The sequence below is a fragment of the Mobula birostris genome, chromosome 2 (genome assembly GCF_030028105.1).
Source record: "Mobula birostris isolate sMobBir1 chromosome 2, sMobBir1.hap1, whole genome shotgun sequence".
In the NCBI taxonomy this organism is placed as follows: domain Eukaryota; kingdom Metazoa; phylum Chordata; class Chondrichthyes; order Myliobatiformes; family Myliobatidae; genus Mobula; species Mobula birostris.
This window is the reverse complement of record NC_092371.1, coordinates 220,831,884-220,837,885: the sequence shown is the minus strand read 5'-3', so window position 1 is coordinate 220,837,885 and position 6,002 is coordinate 220,831,884.

Below are 6,002 nucleotides of genomic sequence, written 5' to 3'. Positions count from 1 at the left end.
ATTATTAACCCTCAATCTCTTTCCTTGCTTCTTGTAGTTGCTTGGAGTATATTCTGTCTGGTCCTGGGGAGTTATCTATGCTAATTTAGAAGCTCCAATACTGCCTCTTTCTTCAACTTCAACACTAGTCTATTCTGCTTGGACCTCACATTCATCAAAGTCCCTCTTACTGGTAAACACTGAAACAAAGTATTCATTAAGGATCTCCTCTATTTTCTCTAACTCCAGGCATATGTTTCCCCCTTTATCCCTGATCAAGGCCTGCTCTCACTCTAGTTATTCTCTTGTTCTTCACACACATGTAAAATACCTTGGGTTTTCCTCAATCCTACTCACCAAGGCCTTCTCATGTCCTCTTCTAGCTCCCCTAAGTCCCTTCTTAAGCTCCTTCCTGGCTGCCATATAACTCTCAAGATCCCTATTTGATTATTAAACCTTAAGTATACTTCCCTTTTCCTCTTAACTAAATGTTCCACCTTTCTTGGCAACAAGAACTTCTTTCCATGCTTACTTTGCATTAGTGGGACAAACCTAAGCAGAACCCCATACAAGTGCTCCCTAAACAGCCCCTACATTTCTGCGGTGCATTTCCCAATTTACGCTCCCAAATTCCTGCTTAACACTGCTTATTAAGTAGTTCTCTCAAAATTAAAACAATCTGCTCCCATCCTTGTCAATGGTATGCTAAAGGTCACCATTCTCGCAATATTTGCCCACTGAGATCGATCAACTGACTATGTTCATTCTCCAGTATTAGATCCAGTATGGCCTCTCCTCCAGTTGGATTATCGACATATTGTATTGGGAATCCTTCTTGGACACACCTAACAAATTCTGCATAACTTAAACCTCCTGCACTAAGGAGGTGCCAATAAAATTGAGGGAAGTTGAAGTCACCCAAGAAAACAATCTGTTATTTTTGGACCTTTCCAAAATTTTCCTAATAATCTGCCTGTTAATGTCCCTGTTGGGTGGTGGTGGTGGTGGGTATGGCTAAAGAACACTCCTAATAGAGTAATTGCTCCCTTCCCATTTCTGACTTCCATCTACACCAACTCAGTTGATGCCACCTCCACAACATCCTTCATTTCTGCAGCTAGTACATCATCTCAATGCTATTTCATCACATCTTTCCCAAACACTTTTTACCTTCCACCCTGTCCCTTTTGAAACATCTAAACCCTGGTACTTCAAGCAGTCAATCATAGAACCAGAGAACCATAGAACATTACAGCACAGAAACAGGACTTTTGGCTCTTCTTGGCTGTGCCGAACCATTTTTCTGCCTAGTCCCACTGACCTGCACGTGGACCATATCCCTGTCCATGTACCTGTCCAAGTTTTTCTTAAATGTTAAAAGTGAGCTCGCATTTACCACTTCATCTGGCAGCTCATTCCACACTCCCACCACTCTCTGTGTGAAGAAGCCCCCCCCCCAATGTTCCCTTTAAACTTTTCCCCCTTCATCCTTAACCCATATCCTCTGTTTTTTCCCTCCCGTAGCTTCAGTGGAAAAAGCCTGCTCGCATTCGCTCTATCTATACTCATCATAATTTTATATACCTCTATCAAATCTCCCCTCATTCTTCTATACTCCAGGGAATAAAGTCCTAACCTATTCAACCTTTCTCTGTAACTCAGTTTCTCAAGTCCCGGCAACATCCTTGTAAACCTTCTCTGCACTCTTTCAACCTTATCAATATCTTTCCTGTAATTTGGTGACCTACCTTTTCCCTTGTAACAGCTAAGTTTCTGTAATAGTTCATTTGCAACTTTGATCACTTTGTAAACATGTTTTTGTAATGTCTTTGTGTCATTACTTTCTCTAACTTGGTATGGAAGCTACCTGCATTCAAATTTTTTTTTAAACTTTCAGTTTTGTCTTTTCATCTTTAATCCTTGCCATTTATCATCCCAAACCTAAATATTATCTAGATATACGCACTGTTCCTTGTACTGACTCAAATCCATGTTCACCTTTCCTGTCGATTTCCATTCACAGTCACCAGGTCCATTTCTGCTTCTTCCCCTGTTTGACTTCTGTACTTCCAACTCAGTGGCAAGGTTAATGATCAATATCCACCACAAGCTCTTATATTTTTATTGTTACCTCAACTGCCGGCGATGGTGGTGGAGGCAGATGCAATAGGGTCTTTTAAGAGACTCCTGGACAGGTACATGGAGCTCAGAAAAATGGAGGGCTATGGGTAACTTTCGGTAATTTCTCAGGTAAGGACATGTTTGACACAGCTTTGTGGGCCATAGATTTTCTATGTTTCTATGTTTTAATTACACTCCTTCCACCCTGCCTTATTTATGCTCTTCATTCCATTGCCCCAGATTCTCCACCTCCATTGTGTCCTGCTCCATGCCGTTCTTCAGAGATCTTCCCTTTGCCTCATTAATGATATCCGCTCCACCATTGTGAGCAGGTGGCGTGATACACATCTGCTGCACTTTCTGCATTTCTACCTTTTCCTTATCACCACCCAGTCCTTCCCAGAGTGAGAATTGGCTTCACCTTCACCCCACCAGCCACCATCAGCAAACAGATCATCCTCCCTAATTTATGATATCTCCAATGTGATGCCACCATCAGAACCAGCTACTCTCCACCTTTTTCTTTTAGCTTTACAAAAGAACTACTATTGCATCAAAATCCTTCGTTCACTCTTCACTTCGATCACTATCCACTCGCCATCTCATGTGAGCACAGGAGTTGCAATACCTGTCCTCCTACCTGCCCTTCTCTTTTGCCTAACAGTCCTTCCAGGTGAAGTAGCAGTTCTCTTGTACTTCCTCCAGTTCAGTATCCTGCATTTGCTGCTCACAATGTGGTCTCCTGTACATCAGCAACTCCAAATGGAAATTGGGCTGCTTTACAGAACATGTCCATTCAGCCCACAAGGATAAAGCTGACATTCCAGTCATTTGTCACTTTAATTCTCCATCTCATCTCTGTTCTGATCTGTTTGTCTCCCACTGTGTCGACAATGCTACGTGCAACTTTATCTTCAAAATCTAACAATGAATTCAACAATAATCAAGCTCAAGTTCAAGTTTAATTGTCATTCCATACGACCACACCTAAATACCCATGACTACGACCAAATGAAACAGCGTCACTCTGAGGCTGAGGAACAAAACACTGCACCAACATCACACACAGCATAAGGCACATATAGCACATATAAGATATCAGTAAGCTCTTCTTCTTCTTCGGTTGTCCATCAAGATCTGATGACGACGTCCACTCCTTCAACAGTGAAATCTTTGATGACTATACAGTCCTATCCTGGACCCACAAGCTCTATTGCAGGTGGGACATGTATATGTGGTAGTGGTGGCAACCGTGGCTGCATTTCTCCTGACTCTCTTCTGCTGTCTTCTGGTTGTTCTTTCCATCTCCAGAATAACGAACCCCGTCCCTACACAGCTGTCACCAAGTGGTACGGTCAGCAGCAACATCCTCCAGGTCCTTGGGTCTGATCTTGCACTTCCTTAAAGCATTCTTTCATCTGATCCTTATAGCGCTTCTTCGGCCCTCCAGCTGAGCGTCGACCATGATGTAGCTGGCTGTATAACATTCTGCGGGGTAGCTGACATGGGGGCATCCTTAAGATGCAGTCACATAAAAATGGCAACTGGTGCCTAACGGTGACTCTTTGCTTGCCTTTTCGGAAACAGCTCTATTTCTATCCTTAATATCTGTATTCTTCCCTCTTCAGAGTTCTATTGAATACCCTGACCTGGAGTTACATGCTGACTTCGGTTCTTTGTGGGAATAGGGCCCGCTCTCAGGGGTTCACGTCCGATGGCTATTCAATATGCCAAGGACACAGCCTAGAAGACTAGTGCACCTTCAGGGTTCCGGGATGTTGTGGCTCTGGAGGCGGGCAGACTCGAGGTCAGTGCCACTGCAAGAAACTGGTGCGTCGTTGGAGACAGAAGATCAAAAGCAGCAAGCTGGCTGCTGGCTGTGTGCCCAGAGACCAGAGTTCTTTGGGCACAGAGCTCAGAAAAAGCGACCCAACAGACTTTTAACATCGTAAGTCAGCGAGTAGTTTTGTTATGTCTCCCCTCTCGCTGTGAAATATGGACACCTCTTTTTCCCTTATTAGGGAGAGAGAGAGCCCATGGTATGTCGAATTACTGGGTGAACGAGTAGTCTTTGGGGTACTGCATGTCTTTATTGGTGCTTTGCTGCAGGCTTGAGTGCTCAGTGGGGAGGCGCCAATGCTTTTCTTGCTGGTGGGGGGGTCGTTGCTTTGCTGCTGCTTATGCATGGGAGGGGGAGTTGGGGGGACTTTGGGTTCTAACATTTAACTGTCATTCATTCTTTTGGGCACTCCTCTATTTTCGTGGATGTTTGCAAGGAAAGAGAATTTCATGATGTATATTGTATACATTTCTTTGCCATTAGATGTCCCTGTTGAAACCTTTGAGAAGTATAGAGTCCAGGACCCTGAGTCTGTGGCCGAACAAAAGACAGCTTGCCTTCCGCTGAGTGAACTCTGGCAGTGGGTGGAGCAGGTGGGTTAGCACCAACTCCAGCTTGCTTGCCACGCCACACTGACCCCAGTGGAGCGCACAGAGTCTGATGCCTCTCTCCTGGGCGGCTGTCAAGGACGACACTGTGGGTTGAGGTCTAGTCCTTGCCTCGATCAAGGCCACAAAGGTCCCCAGCCATCTGCCGATAAATCAGTGAACTAGACTTGCAGCATTGCGCATTAACAATGTCCAACAGGGTCTTGCAATCACAAGAACAGTGACTAAGATCATCACTCGCTGTTGGACGGTACACCACCTTCGTGCACCAACTCCTGCGAAGCCTCTCTGATGCAGGCAGCAGCACAATCCACACCAAGTCCAGCTCCTTGCGTTTCTCCACCAAGGAGCAACTTGCTGATGCGGTAGACCTGCAGCACTTAAAGTTCTTAATGTCCAGCGGAGTCTCGCGATCATAAAAACTATCCCGTTGACCCCACAGAAGCCGCTGTGATTGAATGCGCCGTCATCTTACCGGAAATTAGACACTGTATTCCTGCTTTCAGTTGTGCTTAATCATTCCTCTTCTGCTGTTAGTCCCCTCCAATGTACACCCTCATCCTGATGAATCTCACCCCCTCTTTCAGCAACTATTCAATTTTGCATGGACACACCTGTTACGTACCCCGTAACCGGGTTGCCAAACCAGCAGAAATGGATCACTCAGTTGGAGTCTGGAATACTGGAACTAAGAAGGTTTTATTAAAGAAATAAGCAACACAGTACTCTAATCAAAAGGATAATGAATACAACAGTTCAGCAATGATAAACACACATGTACACAAAAACTAGGATAATAGGATCAATCAAGCTCTATCGTCGTCTAGGGGCAAATGACCAGCTTCAAAGTGACGCAAAGTTCAGTTCAATTGAGTTCAGTTCAGTTCACAGTAATCACTGCCATGGGAGAGAGAGAGAGAAAGCGAATGAATATTCAAAAACGGCTTCCACACAGACCTTCGATATTCCTCTCAGTCAGCTTTCGGGCGAGCTCTTTGTAATGTCTTCTGAGGTCACCGACTGTGACCCCTCCGTTCCTCTACAGTGAACCTGGCACCCAGGCAAGGGCGGACACACACCAGGTTCCCGCCGATCGTACCTTTCCACCCTGTGTGTCTATGGCTTGGTCCCGCGACCTGCCCTCCAAAACTCCCACCAACTTGTGGGAGACGCACCGCTTCCAGGGTCTCGTTACCTCGGGGTGTCGTGTGTGTCCTGCCTTAGCGAACCTGTCCCTTTTTATCCCCCTGCTGGGGTATTGCCTGTCCATCACTTCAAACAGTTCAGGGTTCAAAGAGGAGCCGGTCTTGACAATTCCCAGACTGCTGTCTCCTTCCGTTAAGCTCTCCCGTCTCTTCATTAACATTTCCAAATGCTGCTCCATTGTCTTTACTTATCTCTCTCTCCTGGTGGCAGATCAACTGTTGATCCCACTGGTGATAGCACAGGACAGT